The sequence below is a fragment of the Myotis brandtii genome, unplaced genomic scaffold, assembly GCF_000412655.1.
Source record: "Myotis brandtii unplaced genomic scaffold, ASM41265v1 scaffold10, whole genome shotgun sequence".
Classification (NCBI taxonomy): Eukaryota; Metazoa; Chordata; class Mammalia; order Chiroptera; family Vespertilionidae; genus Myotis; species Myotis brandtii.
Window position 1 is genome coordinate 2,831,938 of NW_005353325.1, and position 20,583 is coordinate 2,852,520.

Sequence of the window (20,583 nt, forward strand, 5' to 3'; positions counted from 1 at the left end):
CTCTCTGTCTCTCCCTCTCCCTCCCACTCTCTCTAAAAATCAATGGAAAAAATATCCTCGGGTGAGGATTTAAAAATAAAATAAAAACAAAATGATTACTCTTATGATTCTAAAACTCACTAACAGACCTCAGGAACATCAAGCTTCATAGGACATGAAAGACGTATTATGAACTTGATTCATGAAAGCAGTATTGTATTCTGAACATTCCAATGTACTTTTAAAAATAAAAAAGAGTCCTCATCACAATCAATTGCAATTATCAACAGTAGCAATGGAGACATTGGCATGAATTGCCAAAAAAAAAAAAGGTGATAATTTACAATATATGGATCTAAGAATATAGATTTTAAATATAATGATCTAATTAAATAAACCCAGTAATCAACCTTACTTAAGTAGTAACTGAGCACTCTACTAAATATTTTTAAATAGCTGAAGTGGCTGATCCGATTGCTTAATGTACTCCAGAAGCATGACGAAATACTCCAGTGGACGTTGCCTACGTAAGACTTTGTGAACTGAAATTAATACCTCCTTTTTTCCCTTCCTTCGCCTGCCCTCTGGTGGGGATAAGTGAGCAAGAAGGAAATGAAAAACCAGAGAGAACAGATAGGCGTAAACTCCCTCTAAGTAATCAGATTATAACTTTGAGGATATGTGTTTTAATAAGATAACAAATCTGATTCACTTAGTGAAACACAAGCACAATCTCATTCTTCTCAACACGAAGAAACTGATTTACATCTTTTAAAAGATGAAACATAAAACTATCTATATATACGTATCAGAAAAAATTATAATGAAAAAAATTTCTGGTTCTGAATTAAATCCTCATTTTTCTACATTAATTATAAAGTCTACTATTCTTTATTTCATTATTTAAAAGCTATTAATTGAAGGTCCTCTACATGTAAAGCATTACTATAGTATTAAGGTTCAGAGAAAAGTTAGAGGACTTATTAATGCAAATCCTGCCTCAGGGAATTCTACAGTGAAAAGGAGGTTAAAAAAACAAACAAGGAAGTCGAGTATAGGACTTAAAGCAGAAATGTACCTACTAGGAAAACATACTGACTTTTAAAAAATGCTTCTAAGAGATAGAGTTTCTCTTAACCCTTGAACATGAAAGGACGACAACTCGTCTGATCAGCCTATTCCCCACACACAGAAGGAACAACTGGTTAGAACCATAATTCATATGCCTTAATAGCCTAGAAGTTATCAAGTATCTTCTAGCGCTTTTTCTTTCCTCTTTATGGGTGTGATCTCATGTTCTTTAACACTTATGTTTGTGGCTTTTCTCAGGCTCTTTGCAGGCCTTCCTTATCTCTAGAGCCCAGAAACACAATGGTATATAGCAAATGCTGATTGTAGAGGGCAAGTGACCTTCTTGTCTGTTCATGGTATACAAGAACCACCTATGTCACTATTAACCTGCCGCTCTAAACTGAATTTTCAACTGGGAAAATGAAGGGCAAGGATTAGGTGTCACTGAAGAAACTACAAAATTTTTCTCAGATTTCCTTCATTTGACAAATATTTACGGAGCAGCTCCTATCATGGCCTGTGCAAGATGCAAAGGCACTGACAATACGTCTCTCTACCCAAGAACCTTACTACTCATGAAGGGAAAGAAATTCTCACAACTACAAGATTCCCTATAGGGTTGGCCAAGGCTGTGCTGAGCCTGCCCTGCAGTTCAATGTCCTCTGCCCAACCTGCTTCTACACCACCTCTCTTTAAATAGAGGCTGAGCCCTAATAAAACCCTGGAAGCCAAACTCCTTTGCAGGATCAGCTTCCAGAGGACCCATACAGCAAGCAGAAAGCATGGCGTTCCCATGACAAAACTGTACCCATTACTAGCTGAATCTATGAGGAGAAAATGCCCTAAAGCAGTGGTTCTCAACCTTCCTAATGCCGCGACCCTTTAATACAGTTCCTCATGTTGTGGTGACCCCCAACCATAACATTATTTTCGTTGCTACTTCATAACTGCTGTAATTTTACTGTTATGAATCATAATGTAAATATCTGATATGCTATATGTGTTTTCCAATGGTCTTAGGCGACCCCTGTGAAAGGGTTGTTCGACCCCAAAAGGGGTCGCGACCCACAGGTTGAGAACCGCTGCGCCTAAAGCCTTGTTGGCATGTTGATGTGTCTAAGATCTTTGGTTGATTACCACAACTTTTAACTCCAGGTATAACAATTATAGGATTAAGAAATTGTAATAGAAGGTAGTGGCTCAAATATAGCATTTAAAGGGCTTTTTAGACCTCATACTCACTATTTAGCCTTTAGAATATGTAGTATCATCTTACCGTAGGACTCAAGACAGTAATTTCTTAGTGGTAACTTCGATCATCTAATCCTGACTGTGGGACTCTTGAGCAGTTTTGAGAATTAAGCATTTAGGTGTCAATCATCCAAGATTCAAATAAATGGCTTCAGCTCTGAAGAAAAATAAAATACAAGATTTACACATTAGTTACATTTATAACAGCACATCTGTGTGTTGTTCATATCCATCCTTACTTCTGAAGGTATTATCCAGCAATGTCACCTGGTGCTGCAGTTATCCTCTCTCAATAGTGTTGCATTACACTGCTTCTGAATTTATTTTTCTTAAATTTTCAAAATAATGCAAAATCAAAACTAGTATAATAAACACACACCACTATTAACTCATGGCAAATCATGTTTCATTTATATCTCCACCTACCCCAAAACCCCTTCTCCCACCACTCTGGATTATTATGAATCAAATTCCAGACATTTTACCACTTCATCTTTAGATAGTTCTGTATGCAAAGATCTGCTTTTTAAATATAATCCAATATCGTTATAATATCTATAACAAATGAATAATAATTTCTCTTTAACATCAGCTACCAGTCTGTGCTCAAAATCCTCTGTCTCATAAGTGGTTTTCATTTTCATTTTTACTATTTTTAAAATATATTTTTATTGATTTCAGAGAGAAAGGGAGAGGGAGAAAGAGATAGAAACATCAATGATGAGAGAGAATCACTGATCGGCTGCCTCCTGCATACCCCCTACTGGGGATCGAGCCCACAACCTGGGCATGTGCCCTGACCAGGAATCGAACAGTAATCTCCTGGTTCATAGGTTGATGCTCAACCACTGATCCACACTAGCCGGCTCATAAGTGATTTTTAAACAGATTGTTCCAATCCAGATCTAAACAAAATCCATATAGACAACTGCTACTGTATCCTTTAAATCCCTTTTAATTTATAGTTCCTCCCCTTCCTTTCTTCTCTTTACAGTGACAAGTAATGCTTTTACTATCCAATGATTAAACCAATACATAAAAACCTTAATTATGCCATAATACATTTAATATTTTAATTTCATTCAGTAAAATAAACAGATTTGCAAAGTAGTTCATATAGCCTCTGGGCCTAATATTTATCCCAGCTACAGAAAATGTTTGGGATATATATTTTTCAAAATCCAATTATAATACTTGTGAGGGGGTCATGAATTATGAACTATTGTACCATACCTATAATAATCATAACTGGTTTCTTACTATTTTTTTCTGTTTAATGAATTTAATCCTCAACCCAACAGAAAGGACTAACTACTCTCTAAAATATTAATTTGTACTTAAGCTTCTTAATTTGAAATTCCTTTAGCAGAACTGGAAAATATAATGATATTCCATTGATGCACAGGCATAATCAACTAAATCATGACTAAATCTTTTTGAAGCCAGAAAACTGGTGAATTCGAACAAAAACCTAATTCATATGCACTTGTTTACAATCAATCTTATTCAGGCTTAGTGGAATTTTGGACAGCCCCACCAAATATTTCTGAATCTACTAACAACGTGATATCTAGAATTCTGCCATAATTCTTGATACTTTATCTTAGGTTCATGAAGTCATTTCTCCCTCAAAGCAAATAAAGCTATGTGACAAATAGCATATCATTTCTGTAGATAGTGGCTGCAGTAGTCATGCACTGGTATATAATGAAATTTAAAATATTTTTCACTTTATCTGCTAGGACAAATGACAAAACCAATTACTACTGGAGAACAAAGCAATTTTATAAGTACAGCCAGCCACAAGTTCATCGAGGATTGATTTGTGCCACCATGTCTAGGTCTTTTGTTTTGCTTCACTTTTGAATAACCTTCTGTTCAGACATAGCGAGAGCTAGTGCCATGTTTTTAATACGTGTTTCTGTAACCACACTGTCAGATTACTGTGTCATTTTAAGACTTCCTAATGTTTGTCTGAAATTTTCAATAAGTTCCTGAGTTGATATACAACCTTCCTATTTTCAACTTTCCCTTTTAATAAAATGAACATGTCTTTGATTACCCTTTCAGGAAAATATTTGCTCTGTACTTCTCTGACTTTATAGGTTATAATCATTTTTAGCAGGAATGAAGATTTTTGTTGTTGTTTTTGTCTTGGTTTTGGGTTGTTTTTTGCATGCCAATCACTTTTTTTATCTTGTTGCCATACATATTATTGAGTATGGGACTCATTTTTATTTTTATTTCACTTGATTAATTTGGAGAATATTCTATCCACAGGAAGAGTAATTTTTATTAGTACTTTCATACCCATATTTTTGAGAGGTTAGGTAAATGTGGTCATGGTGTACACATGATCAATGCTGTTGTTTTTTATTTTAAAAGAAAAAAGTCATATAAACAAGAGTGACTTGAGGAGGTCAGTTGGTATTTGACAACACTGAAGGCTGTAAATAACACAAGCTTTGAAGGGGCAAGGCTTTAAACCTGCAGTAAGAGTAAGGATCTAGAAGTTTCCATGAGCAATAAATAAGGAGAACAGTGGCCCAGCTCTGGCACTTGGGAGGATCTCAGGTCAAATGAGGTCCTTTAAGGCGAGTCTTGCTTCACTTCAGTGCAGAAAATAAAAGAGAAAGTTGAATGGGTGTTCAGTAACACATTAACCACGTTTCCTTTCTGAACAAAATTACTAGAATAATAAAGAACAGAAATGCACAAATTTTATGTGTATTCATTGTAGTCAGACAAGATATATATGTCTCTGATAATACAATAATACAGAAAATAGTAATCACAAGCAAATAAAGAAAAAATTAAGAGTAAATGGAATTTTGGTGATGTTCATTATAGTATTTTCAATATTTGTATGTATACTTCATAATTTAAAAAGGAGAACTAGGAAGTTATGGTGCCTAGCACAAGATAGATTTGAGTTCAATGAAAAAATAACTTAATTATTGCATAATTAATAAGAAGGTTGCTTCATAAAGAAGTAAAGTCCCTGCTCAGTGATTTATTAGGCAAAGATTGTTAGAAACTCTATAGAAAGGATCTGCTCCCTGGCTAAAAGAGTAGGCTAAATTACTTCAAAGATACAACTACAAATCAATTTGAAGTTCAAAACTCTAAATTCTACTTCAAACTATATTTTATACTAAAACATGAATGCTAAAATGTGTGGTGACCTAGAAATTGATCACAGTTTAACTAAAGAAAGAAACCACATACCAAGATATGGAATCTATGAAGGCAAATGTTTACCCTTCTCTTAATTATTCTGGGTATCTTGCAAGGGCTTTTAAAATGATGCAAACGTTCTGACAGGTGTTTTGTTTTGTTTTTAAACTTTATTTTTATTGCTGGCACTATTACAGATGTCTCCATTTTCCCCATTTTCCCACCCGTCCTTCTGGCCACCACCACATTGCGGGTTACGCATATATGTTCTTTGGCTAATCCCTTCACCATCTTACATCCAGCCCCGCCCCCCCACCCCCCACACACACCACCACAGACAGTATGGATGCAATTGTTTTTAAATAAATTTAAAATAATCATAGCCTCTATTCATAATAGCAATATAATTATGGAAAATGTAATTTTTTTTAATCTACCAAAGATTATATACAATGTAAAAAAAAAATCTACTCACAAATAATCAAGTGCAGGCAGCAAACAAGTACTCAAGTATCTTTTATGTCTGACTGGTAAAAATCATTCATATAAAGTATGTACCAAAAAAAAAAGAATTTACAATCATCTCTTTAATTAAGAAAAAAATTGATTCATAAAATCAATACTGGTTCCAACACACTCTGACTTTTAGAAATTCACTTACTCTCTTATTTAGAAATGCTATAATTATACAATATTTAAGATGGACTTGCATTTTAACCTTCTCTCTGTTGTTCTTTAACCTTCTCCCAAATTTCAATTTTAAAGAGCACAGAAACTTATTATGCTGACTAATGTAATCACAGACTACACTAGACCACTTGCTGAAAACACTGTATAATGGTACTGATCTAGAATAACTGGGCTTCACTGCAAAAATCTAACTCTCTTGCTGATAAAGCAATGTTCCCTGCAGGTCAATTTGTCAACATTTTGTTGATTTTACATTTTTAGCCAGAATAGCAGTTATTGTCATACTACTTGATCTAATAAGAACAAATTAGCAAAATTTTCCATTCACAAAATTAAGGGCAAGTTTTCTATTAAGGTTTCATTCATTGAATCAAATTAAAACAGCATCAGAGTACATTTTCTAATATAATGATGAATAAATATATCATTTAGAATAATTTTCCCTATTACATTCCCATGTTAAAAAAAGGGGGGGGGAGAAAGGAATTCAACCACAAACTTATTATACAAATACTCTACCTACTGATCTCAGCATAAACACAAGAGTAATTTTTTGGACAAATGTAGAAGCTGACATATAAGACAACCACCTCACTATTGGTAACTTCTAAAAATCCGTTACTATTAACTATGCCACACAGAAACTTACAGAAATCATACATTCAACAAATATTTATTGAGCAGAACTATGTGTGTACTAGTATGAGAAACGGGGACAGAAGAGTGAATAAAACAGACAAAAATCCCTAGCCTTGTAGAGCTTATATTTTATCCTAATACTAGCTTGAGCTTTTGGGAGTCATACCTTTAAAAATCTGAACACAGTGCTGGACACTCACCTTCCAAAATGCACATACACCTAAATTTGCAATACAATAATTAATTATGGATCAAGAGCCCCTGATAAGAATCCTCCTTGTGCTTACTTCCCATCTCTGCCATTTATAATAGTTTCATAATTGATATTTTTCCATTCTAATACTTAAGGCTTTCAAATTTCAATAGAATATTTTCTATTTATCCCATTTGAACCTCTCACAAATCCTATACTGACAAATTACACTTTGTCAATCTTGGTCTTCCCAGAAAACTTGACCCTAACCTCTATGGTAGCTTCATAGGAAAATTTTCTGATATCATTAATTATTCTCCAAACCCTCAACCCCCTTAAGTTGAAGCCCACCTCCTCCTTCCCAAATCTTCAGTAAAAGTTTTTGTAGCCCTAACCAGTTTGGCTCAGTGGGTAGAGCGTCAGCCTGCGAACTGAACGGTCCCAGGTTCGGTTCTGGTCAAGGGCATGTACCTTGGTTGTGGGCACATCCCCACTAGGGGGTATGCAGGAGGCAGCGATGGATGTTTCTCTCTCATCGATGTTTCTAACTCTCTATCCCTCTCCCTTCCTCTCTGTAAAAAAATCAATAAAATATATTTTTTTTAAAAAGTTTTTGTAGAAGTAGTCTACAGGAGCTTCTGGAAGAAAACATGCTCAAGAGAAACCACAATAAAAACTTAATCATTTGCCCTGGTCAGTGTGTCCAGTGGTTAGAGCGTCAGCCCGAGCATGGAAGGGTCTTGGGTTTGATTCCGGGTCAAGGGCAAGTACCTGGGTTGCAGGTTCGATCCCTGGCCCGGTGTGGGTGCGTGTAGGAGGCAACCAATTGATATGTCTCTCTCACATTGATGTTTCTCTCTCTCCCCCTCCTCTCCCACCACTGGATGGAAAAGATATCCTTGGGTGAGGATTAACAACAACAAAAACTTAGTCATTTAACAGAAATCATCAATTAATTAAACAATTTTCTGATCTTGCTAGTCACGAAAAGAAAATAAGTGGCCCCTAAAAAAAACTGTGTTGTTGTTTTTTTAATTTAAAAATGCAACATTAACTTAGTCAGTGTGGCTCAGTGGTTGAGCTTTGACCCATGAACCAGAAGGTCATAGTTCAATTCCAGGTCAGGGCACATGCCCGGATTTCAAGCTCAATCCCTAGTAGGCAGTCGATCAATGATCCTCATCATTGATGTTTCTATCCCTCTCTCCCTCTCCCTTCCTCTCTCTGAAATCAATAAAAACATGTATTTTTTAAATACAACATTAAAATACTCTCTATGGTCATCATAGTCTCTAATTAATGTGTTAGACCTTTTACATCTATAATTTTAAAATTATACAATGGAAATTGTTCTATCTAATTATGAGCCTGAGGTTATAAAATCAAACAAAGAAAATCCATGCAAACTTGATATGTTTTCATGACAATTTGCAATAAAAATTTGCAGTAATCCACATTTTAAGATAATCAAAAAAATGAAGAAGTAGCTACTCAAAGTCAGAAAATAAGTAAATACCATAATTTAATCTCCAAAGTTTATTTCTCCTCTTTTTCTCTGTATTACTGTCTCCAGCAAGCTCAGAGAACCAGGATTTTTATAAGAGCAACTATGAAAGTACAAATTCCCACTGATATTTAGATAACTCATGTCTCCTGAATTTATAGCCCCAAAACAACTCCTCTAAATTTAAGGAGGAATGATCATTTGTATCAAAAGCCTTTAAAATGTTTATGTTCTTTGACCCAATAATTCCACTTCTAAGAGATCTCCCTAGGGAGCTAAACAGAAATGCACATACAGATTTACTTACAAAGGTGCTCATTGTACCATTATTCCTATAAGCAGAAAGCCACAGGGGAGGCAGAGAACAAAAACAAAGGACCGGTTTTAAAAATCATGGTATACTTAGAAGATAAATGTTATCCATCAATTTAAAAGTATTTTTATTAATATGTCCCAATATTCACCATATATTTTAAAGTAAGAATTAGAAAAACAAAATAGTATTTATAGTATCTTCCCAATTGTTGGAAATAAAACTACATATGGAAGCAAAGAATAAACTTAGGAGGAGAAACCAATTATCAAAGTACTCAATCTCTCTATGCGTCCATTTCTTCATCTCTAAAATCGGGATAATAAAATCTCTTAAGGCTACTGTGAGAAGTGAAGAAGATGAAATACGCTAAAAAAGTGTTTAACACATAGTGAAGTACTCAATAATATTATACGGACAGACAAATTTGCAACACTATCCCCACCCCACCCCCCCGCCCCAAATAATGAAGAAATAAATATCACTCAATTCAAAACCTAAAGATACCCACTATTAATTCATGTTAATATCTGGGTCAATTTCTTTGGGGTACTCTAATATGCATTAAACATTTTATAAAATTAGTAAATTATTTCATTTCTAGTGGTTACAAAATATTACAATATTTTACAAATATATTGCGTGTATTTAATCACTCCACTATTATTGAGCATTAGGTTTAATTCTTCACTGCTATAAATATTACAGTGAATACCTTGATTTGCAGTCTCTGTACTCATCTTTGATTTTTTTTTTCCCCTCAAGAAAAAGTCTAGAAACAGAATTTCCATCTCAGATAGTATAAAGTACACTTAGTTTTACTCCTGTACAGACCTGTATGGAATGTGGACACATACTAGATGTTCAAAAATGCCAATTGCTCCCTTTTCTTCCCATGGACACTTAAAAGCTATTAATTGGCTTTTTCATTGTAACCTTTCTATTGTTTTTTGGTACACTGCTTATCAGGTATTTCTCTTTTTCCGTTTAAAGGATCCCCTTTTCTTTTATATCACTCTAACACCCCAAACATAACTTAAGGATTCATAACTTCATACATTACTCAAAAAGGTTAAGATTCTACTTCACATGTCTAGAAATGGAAGTCTTTGTTTTTCAGAAACACATCGTGAAATATTTGCAGATGATGTTTTATGACAGAGGAACTGCATCAAAATAATTGGGAATTGAGGAAAGGGAGTTGGTAGAAGCTAACAAAGAGTCGATAAATGTTGGAGCTGTGGAATGGGCAAATGAACATTCAGTCCACTATTTCTTTCTTTAAATATGTTTTAAACTATCTTTAGTGAGAGGAAATTTTTTAATCTTTAAGAGAAGATATAATTATCAAAATTCATAAAACCATTATGGCTTAGCTTCTACCACAGGTCTTAAGGAACAATTCAATGATTAGTAAAAAAATAATAATAATAATAATAACAAAACCAAAAATATTTTAGCCAAATTTAGAAGTGAAGTAAACAACTACAGTATTTAGAATCTCTCAAATTACACTTGCCAGTAATTCCCACAGATAAAAACATACTACAATGCCTTTTTCCAAACCATGGCTTCAGCATACCATGCTGATTCTCCAAAACAATATTAGTATTTATATTGTGCACTACAAGAATACAATTATGCCTCTGTCTGTGCCCACATGAATATTGGATAAATAGTTTTATTATGTACTAGTATTAAATAATCCAAATTCTCTTGGTGCTTAAATCACATCTTGGTATCAAGTTAGGCACATCATAAACAACACTTGCAGATTAACAGTTAGATCCACCAAAGCGTTTATTTGTACCCAGAGACATGCAAGCAAAACCCACGCAATGAAAAAAACTACCTCACCGCACATCTTTTATTAAGATGTACTGCGGGAAAATATCACCTTGTATATTTCTACCTGTGTAGAAACCACTTTATCTTGGAGTCAGGTCATGATAACAAGAGAGCAGGGCAAAATGAGTAACATATCTAGGCATATGGGGATCAATGGCTGCCCCCCAGGTTGAAAGCAAGGGTGGAATGGACAGATTAGAGACACGGTTTCCAAATTCTTTACACTGCAGTTAAAAAAATACATTTCATATAAGTATACTTATAATACATTTTATGTAACAATTCATTATATTTACACCCACCTGATACGTTTGAAATAATCTGCAATACACTTTAGTGTTCTCCAAACTAGTTTTTGTTTTGTTTTATATTCCAGTCAGTACCCACTAAGATGATTTCTTGTCTTCATAGTTTTAAATCCTAGACTAAAAATTGACCTGGAAAAAATGGCCTGCCTCTCCTCCTGCTTACCAAACAAAGGACATGAAAGCAAGTACCAGTCCCTAAAAGCTACCATTTCCTGCCACCCCATCATCAGATGCTGGAATTCCTCTCTCCCTGCACAGAAAAGAGCATTAGCAATGTCTGGGAGCATGGGGAGAAGGGGACAGGAGACACTGAACGGGTAGGAATCAGAAGACTGCTGTTTTAAACACACACCAAAGCAAAGATAATGTCTTAAATTTCTTCCCATTCTAAAAGTTTGTGGTTCTAAGAGTTGGCTCTAGGATTATGAGACCCGGAAGGGTATGAAATTCATTGTTACATCTCCCACAAAGCTTAGCAAAGCAACTTTCATAAAAATAATAAAGCACTTATGTAAATATTAAATTAAACGAGTAAGATGCAAACTAAGCATAAATGTAAAGGTTCTGTCATTTAAATGTTTTCCACATACTATTAAATGTAAAAATCAATGCTGTTGTATATTATTTGAAAATTCATAAGCATAAATATATTAAGCATATATGTGTTGTATGTGTATATGTAAATATATATCATAAAACAAGTTCTATTCTTGTTACTTTGTCCACAAATGGTATAAAAACAATTCACTGTAAAATTATTCACTGTAAAAGCTCATAATCAAATTAAATTACTAACTTTTAGTTTCAATAAAACCTTTTCCCCCTTTGCCTGCTTAATGATATTATTATCAAGGAGTAAGGAAATAAGCTAAACATAGGCCCAGTACAAAAGAAAAATAACAGGGAGGACCAAACAATATAAAACTTTCATATCTCAACCATGATTTATGGTTCTCTAAAGTCCACTGGTTCTTGGCTCAAAGTCTCTGCTATTGTCTTAGAAGGAAGTTTTCTCCACAAAAATTCCAATAACATCGAAGTTTTTTCCTATATACATTAACTATTATGGTTTAATTGAAGTGGTGGGGGTGTGTGAAAAAGGAGTACACAGAAAAGATTTCTGGTTTTAAGTCATAATAAAACGGTTTGTAATAAAGTAAATCCTGGTACCTTTTATATGTTATCAAATGCCATATAATGCAATAAAAGACAGCTTTCTAACAATCTGAAAATAACATAACTCTCACTTTCTTTCCATAAGCTTTACCAAAAATTACCATTATTTTGAGGTTTTGAATTATTTGAAAAAAAAATCTAAAATTTTACCAAAATTAATACAGGTTGGGGCAAAGTAATTTACAGTTGTGAGTACACAAAACACAGTTTATTCTTATTTATTATTATTTTTCATACAAACAACTGTAAACCTACCCTGTATAATTTTTAATTTTTAAATGAGGATGATGTTTACAAATATGTTTTTGTTACTTAAGAATATAATGTTTTTTAATGCATCAATTTCAAATTTCCAGTTCTGGTTGATATTTCTGACCTTTTCTTAGATCTAAATTTTAATTCATACTAACTTAAATTTAAAGGTACCTTTTAAAAGCTTCGGGGAAGAGGACTTGAACTGTTCCTTGAAAGAAATACAGAAAATAGAGACTCTGCGTTGCCAGAGGAGAAGGAGATGAGAATGGGAATGATGGCCGTGGTACAGGATACAGGAAGGTTAGCCTCTCTAGAGGCTCTTCATTAAAGAACTGTGAAGAGAGAATGTCAAACAATGTAACTGGGTCAGTTAATGTTGCGGAGTCTCCGCAAGCCCCAGGGAGAGGTGCACTGAACAGTGACTGGGGGTCAACGGTGAACTCCCAGAATCTGCACTAAGTTGACCATTACACAGACAACACTGCCACCAGCCAGGAGTTTATAGATCAGCTAGAAGACAGACGTGTGATGACACATTTTAAATTTAGATGCTTTGAGAGAACCTACCTAAATATGCTCAAGCTACTATCAGGAACAAGTCATCAATTTAAGTAGAGGAGGGGACAGAAAAGATTTCGCTCACAGCCTCTGTTGCCAGAAGACTAACGGGGGCAACAATCTACAACTACATGAATGGCTTTCTGCTTCTCTCTGAGGAGCTGGCTAGATGTTGATTTAGAGAGTTTAAATAATATTATGGCTTCATAAACATGACTATTTCATAGTAGGCCAATGTGACAGGCTCCCAAGTTCGGTGTTATCACATACCCTCTTACGTTAAACAACAGCACCTGGCTTTATCCCCAAAATGGTAATCTGGGGATTGCCTCCTCCCCGTGTTTATGAAAGAAAGTATTGTGTCTGTAAGGTTTACACTGACTGACATTCCTCTCTTTCTATAAACTTATAAAGGGTAATAAGCAATTAATTCAGATCAACTTCCTCTGTACAGAAAATAACACATTTCGAAATGAGTAACAAAACAACATTCCAAATCAGTTGGTCACTATCGATGACCATACAGAACACAGCACAAAGCTTACCATCCCATTCCAGGACATCCAATAACTCTAAAAGGACTTGCATACACAAGTCAATACGTGCCACCCCACCAAAGGCTTTCTTCTCCACACTGGCTAAATGAGTCTAAGTGAATTATAAACAGGAAGGTAGAATTCAGAATTGGCTCACTGTACCCTAAAAATTGTACCCTAGGAAGTCAAATTAATTAATTACTAATTACTGAGGACCTACTATGTGTGAGAAACTAGGTTAAGTGCTTTATATACATTAACTGCATTTTAACCTAAACAAACCCATAATTTCTATAAATGTTCAACACTGCAGCTGTGGAAACTGACAAAGCTAGTAAATGAGCTGAAAAAATACTGCACATCTGGATTCTTTTATATTTTAAAAGAATAGGCGGTTATATGGAGTTTTATGAGATAAAGTTCTCAAATTAAAATGCAATTATGTTTCCAACATGTTTTTATATTGATTCTGAACCTCAGAACAAAAGCTTGAGACCTCTCAAATAAGGACAATCAAATATAATTAGCACACGATTTATCTCAATATTTCATGAAGAATAAATTTGCATTATAGAAAGTAAAAAATAGGCAGGAAAGGAGAAATCATATTATGGCCAACAAATCACAGAGCTGCTTATTCAACCATTTTCTGTTAATGTCTTACCATTAATTTAAAAGTCTAAGAACAACTTGTTAAATGAAAATGACATTCCCATTTTAGCCAGAATACTTAAAACAATCTTTAACGTGTTTCTCAAAGATGGATGCTCAGTTTAAAGATCGATAATACAATCAGCTGCAAAATTCTATGTCACAGTTTCTGTTCCCATCGTAACCAGCTAGCTCATATCAATAATAGGAAGTGAGCAAAGGGAGGCCAGACATTGTAAGCAGGGTCATCTGGGCAGCTTCACCAGGAAGCTGCAACTTCACACTCCCCACAGGGAACCACTGGTCCATTCCCTGCAAATCACTGGGGTAGGGATCCAACAAAGAGGAAGATGGGCTCCCGTGCAGTGATGTAAGGAAGGTGCTTGACTGTCAGTCTAACCTGGGAACAAAGATAATTGGCCAGAGGGGTGGAGTCACAGCAAGCATGTGCAATCCTGAAGGATTCGTTGGATAAACTCCTAGTTAAAATCCACAAAACAAAGAATTCTCTCTCTTGTTCCTCTTGCTTTGCTCCTGGCTCCCGCCTCCTTACACTCGCTGACTCCGTGACCCACACTCACCTGTGCCAGGCAGAGCCCACAGGCCATGGACTACATGCAGCTGGGAGCACAAGCTAGCCTAGCCGGACGCTGGACTGGACTGTGCAGACATGGGACAGAAACTGGGCAGTGGCTTTGATCTTAGCCCGGCTGAAGACAAAATGGACTCTTCCCATGGCAGGGCGGAGGGAGATGGGACCTTGAAGGGAACTCCCTTTGTGTTACATCACCAATAAAGCTTTCTCTGATACCTCATCTTCCCGTGGGGGCCTCAGGAAATTCTTGTTCCCGCAGCACTCCAAGAAGCCCACTTCCACCGGCAAAAGGTGGGGACATGGATAGCATTTCTACATTATAGGGAAAAACCGGACAAAGTATACAGGTTATCAATTGCTATAACTGTGGTTTAAAATGAAACTTCCCTCCACTCCACCTAAACCATCCTTTCTCTCCTTCATCCCTGCATGCCTTTTTTCTTTTATTTCTTCTCTAAGTTGAAAGAGTATTTGGTCCTTGGCTTAGTTTAGAGGATTTCAGGGTCACTGGAATGATACCTTCTGAATGTTGTCTCTGGACCAACTTTACAATGTAGGTTTTGCTCCTCTTCTTGTTAAGAAGTTGAACATACATTCAAATCATAATAGGGCTAAATGTAAATACTACCTAGAAAATGTATCAAAAGAAAGCAAAAAGAAGTCCTGGTCAAGTAGCTCAGTCGGTTTGAATGTTATCCTGATACACTAAGGTTGTGGGTTTCACCTTCAGTCCAGGCACATATAAGAATCAACCAATACCTAGTGATTCCTGGGGAGGGGAACACTTCTCTAATACCCAGCACAGCTCTGGGGACTGAGGCTACAGTTTCTTAGCTCCCCTCCCCATGCTGGGGGCTGGGCCTGGGGGAGCCTCCCACCTGAGGGGCCTGCAGGGAGGCCATGACCCTGCGAAGACCAGGATGAGAGGAAGTGGTAAAAAGGGGGGAAAAAGAACCAACCAATAAATGCATTAATAAGTGGAACAAATCAATGTTTCTTTCTCTCCCTGCCCCCACCCCAGTTCTCAAATCAACAAATAATAAAACGAAAAAGAATAAAGAAACAAAAATTAAGCTTTTCAGAAACCTAACACCAGGTACAGTATAATAAACAGAAATGGACATAATTCTATTACCTTCACTGAGCCCAACTGCATATTAAGGTAGTGAAGGACACAATGAATAAGACAAAGGTTGTGACCTTATGGAATCTGTAGTGCGGTGTGACTCACCCAGTTCTAGGACCATCCCTCCTAAACTTTCCTAAACAGAAAGTGCTGTTGAAACCAGAAACCAGGTACAGTATAATAAACAGAAATGGACATAATTCTATTACCTTCACTGAGCCCAACTGCATATTAAGGTAGTGAAGGACACAATGAATAAGACAAAGGTTGTGACCTTATGGAATCTGTAGTGCGGTGTGACTCACCCAGTTCTAGGACCATCCCTCCTAAACTTTCCTAAACAGAAAGTGCTGTTGAAAAGTTCCAATGTGGTACAGATGGAATTATTACAAAACAACAAATGCGTATCACAACATAGCAGGCTTTTGAATTAATGTGATTATATTCACAATGTAATAATATACTCATGTAGGATTTGAAATGAGAGAGGAAAAAAGATATGGAAAGTGCAAAGTGAGGAACTTCGAGTCATTTCTCCCACTTCAGGTTTTTTCACCCTTACTGCTAGTTACATAAATCCTATGTGGAATGCAATATTTCATTTATGACAATTTTATCTTTAAGACTTTCATACACCTGTCAAACCAGAAGTCATATGAAACAATTGGTTTTATAGATGCTCAGTATTAAAAAAAAAACACACTTTCATCACTCCAAACTAAATACAGTTTGATTGAAGATCAGATTACCAAATGATTTTATTCTTACCTATAAGCACCTGCCCTAGTTACTGTTTCAAACTAATTTTTAAAAAAAATCATATTTCAAAAACTAAATGTCCTAATTTAATCTTAAGCAAACACATGTAAAATTTCAATTAAGGTATTTCTACCTTAAAATAATACAACCAAAATATTTCTCATTCATTAATATGGCTGAAACACCAAAAATTTGAGAAGTGACTTTGGGAAATGTACTTTTGTAAATAGATTTAAAAGGTTTAATCCCTACTGCATTTTCAATGACAAAAATAAATCCCACTCAGTATGGAACCAAAAGTATAATCTCCCAACCCCTTTATTGCATCAATATATATTAGGAGACAAAAATAGTCATTTAATCCAAGAGCTGATCCAAACAGACTAAGAGATTAATATCTGAAAAATTACATGTAAACCAAATCTGTATAAACCCCATTTCCATTATCATTTCAGAGAAATTGCCTTATAGGCAACATAATGTATGTAGTACAGTTACACAATACTAAGCTCTATTAACTTAGACAAAATGATTTAACCTCATTTATAAGAAGAAAGGGAGAGAATGAAGGAGGAAGAAGAGAGGGAGACAAGGAAAATCTATTAAGAATAAAAAAAAGATGGAGCACATAATATCATTTTGCAAGTTTGTAGGCAGTAAATTATAGCACCCTGCTCCACACACACACACACAAAAAAAAACAAAAAACAAAAACAAAAAAAAAAACATGTTAGTGGGCCCTAATATACAAACATAATCACATATGAGAATCAAGTACAATAATCTTTGACAACGTGCAGACTACATTTAACCTAGCAAGATAACTGATAACAAGTTAGCCAAGTGGACAATTAGTCCACAAGATACCTCGGGTAAAAACAGGAATACATTTATATATGCTATATATTCATGATTAATTTGGCCATTCTTCACCACCATAAATCAAATATTTAATGCTCTAAGTGGGCCATTAGTCCCCTGGAAGCTGTAAGAAATCTCTGATATTGCCATATAAACATATTTTTTGTCAAACTACTATAGAGAACATAATTATTATTTGATGATCACTGAACTTTAAAAACTGTGTCAGAAGGCGAGTTAGATTTCCCTATCTGTACATGAGGTCTACTCCCTAACGGTTCAATACAAGGTATTTGTGAAATTGGACTCAAGAACTGTCTTTTTCACAAAAGGTTTCTGGGAGGAATTACCACATGAAATGCTCCCTAATTTCATACAATTCAACAAACATCTATTGAGTTATCAGTTTCAAAAATGAAAAACAAATACTTCAATATTTCTAATACCACACAGACTGTGATGCCTCTTAGAACTGACATGTCAACAACAGAAAACTAGGGTGTGTGGGTTAGAAGTCAACCTGACTGAGGGCAAGTAAAGAGGATTAGGGGAATAACTAGGATTTGAGCAGAGCTTTTAGGGAAGAAAAAGAGGGGAGACAGGGTTCTGGAGGCGGAGAGGTGACAGAAGATGAGCTCAAAAAAAAAAGGCAGAAAAGGAAAGTAATCTCAGAGGAACAGAACTTGAAGCTTAAAGAAAATGATGCAAGACTTCAGTTTCAGGTGGGCTTTCATTTTTCCACAATGAAGGAGTGTATTCGTCAGGGTTCAGAGACTACAGAGAAATAGAATCTATAGGAGAGAGAGAGAGAGGTAAGAGGAGACTTATTGCAGGGATTGCTCACATGATTATGGAGCCAGTGGTTTAACTGTCAGTCTGAGGCCGAGGGGGGTAGAGTGGGGTTCAGGAGGAGGGGAGATACTGCTGGTGCCAGTGTCAGAGTCCAAAGGCCCAAAACTAGAAGCTCCAATGTCTGAGGGCAGAAGAAGATGGAAGGCCCAGCTCAAGGAGGGAAGCAAATGGCCCTTCCTCTTCCTTTTTGTTCTATTTGGATCCTCAAGGGATTGGATGATGCCCCACAATGGTGAGGGCGGGCCTTCTTTACTTAGCCTACTAATTTAAATGCTAGTCTCTTCCGCAAACACCCTCACAGACATACCCGGAAATAATGTTTTACCAGCTCTCTGGGCAACCTGTAGGCCAATCAGGTTGACACATAAAATCACCCATCCCAGGGAGCCTTTGAGAAAGGAGGTGAAAGGAACAGACCTGGGGTTACATCTTCTGAAGTAGATTAGACTGGAAACAGAGACAAACACAGAGTGGGGACCAATACGTAAAAACCTATCAGGGTAGTCAAGAGTTAACGTTCTGAGCTCAGGAAATAAAACTATGGGAGGAATGAGCAAAGCACTGAAGAAGAACTGAAGAATCTCACAGCGGAACCATCACTTTTCACAACTATAGCCTCCTGACCAGGCTTCTACCAATTTCCACTTGCGCCCCAGTGATCGGTTTACAAAGTAAATCAAGTCACATCTCAAGGCCCTCCACCCCTGCTCCCTGCACGCCAGCCAAACTGGTCTTATTGTTTCCTAGCAGTTCAACCTCTTTCCTGCCTCAGGATCCTTCCACACTGTTTCCTGTACCTGGAAACTGGCACCCTGGTTTGTTTTCACCAGGTAAACCCCTAACAGGCCTTCAAATCTGCTTAAATGTCAGTTTCTCAAAGAGGCTATCCCCTAACCCAGGGGTCCTCAAACTACGGCCCGCGGGCCACATGCAAATACAAATATTGTATTTGTTCGCGTTTTGTTTTTTTACTTCAAAATAAGATATGTGCAGTGTGCATAGGAATTTGTTCATAGTTTTTTTTTTTAAACTATAGTCCGGCCCTCCAACGGTCTGAGGGACAGTGAACTGGCCCCCTGTTAAAAAGTTTGAGGACCCCTGCCCTAACCTCTCCAGTCTAACCTTGTCCCAACCCTTAAATTCTCTTGAAATACTACACAGTTACTCTTGGGTTTGGGTATTAATTTAATACCTTTTCCTCCATCAGACTCTTCCCTGGAAGCTAGGACTAGGACTATTCGTTACTTAGTGCTCAGCCCAAGACCTGGCACTTGGTAGGTTCTCAACAAACACTTGCTGAATTAATAATAAATAAACGTCAAAAGATCACTTCAAGTTCTCAACTGGGAAAATGGTAATGCCATTTACCTGCTAAAGGAACACAGGAACATCAGGTTTGCAGATAAAGTCGCCTTCTACCTGGGGCATATTGAGTTTGAAAAAATAGTAGAATAAGTCTGAGCTATAGATGTGGAGTCATCAAATATTAAATGATCACTGAGCCAGGAGAATAAATGTAACATTATCAGAAAAGGATGAGAAGCAAAATGAAGCAAGCTAAAGGCAGCTTAAAGAATACCTCTATTTAACTGGCAGAAAGAAAACACATAGACAAAAGGTTCCTATCACTAATATGTAAAGAGCTTATAAAATAGAAAATACCAACAAACCTACTGAAAACAGGGCTAAAGAAATGGACAGCTAACAGAAAAAGAAATGTAAATGCCTCTTAACCCAATGTGCACCTCCAGGTAAATCTGTATGTTATCTAAGAAAATTCACTGTTGATTTATCTGTTGATTTAAATGGTTCTGAAATGTCTATAAAAAAGAAATTTTTAAAGTTAAAAAAATCTATGTTCAAACTCACTCATAATGAGAGATGGAAATTAACACTACAATGAAATTCCCTTTGGCAAAAACAAAAAACCTAACAAATCAAGATTGTCATGTTCTGTTGATGAGGCTCATGTATAGAAAAACAGATACTTTCATATTTTACTGATGGGAACACAAAGAGATATAATTCTTATGAGGATAAATGTGGCAATATCTAGTAAAAGTGTATACTCATTTACCCTTGACCCTGCAATTCCACATCTAGGAATCTGTCCCAAATATATACTGACAAACATAAAAAAGACATTTATATGCACAGGGCTATCCATTGCAGTGAATAGAAACAACCCAATTTACAAAAATTTGATAAGGTTTATTTATTCATTCAATGGGATATTATGCA

General features: G+C 36.0%; 1 protein-coding gene across 1 annotated transcript in view; it reads right to left on the reverse strand.

Annotated features, from left to right (window-relative positions):
- FRYL (FRY-like) overlaps positions 1 to 20,583 on the reverse strand; it is a 238,460-nt gene that overhangs the window by 175,128 nt on the left and 42,749 nt on the right. Inside the window, exon 3 of the mRNA XM_014534411.1 lies at positions 2,327 to 2,458. The gene's annotated coding sequence lies outside the window, so the exon portion shown is untranslated. The remainder of the gene's footprint in view (positions 1 to 2,326; positions 2,459 to 20,583) is intronic.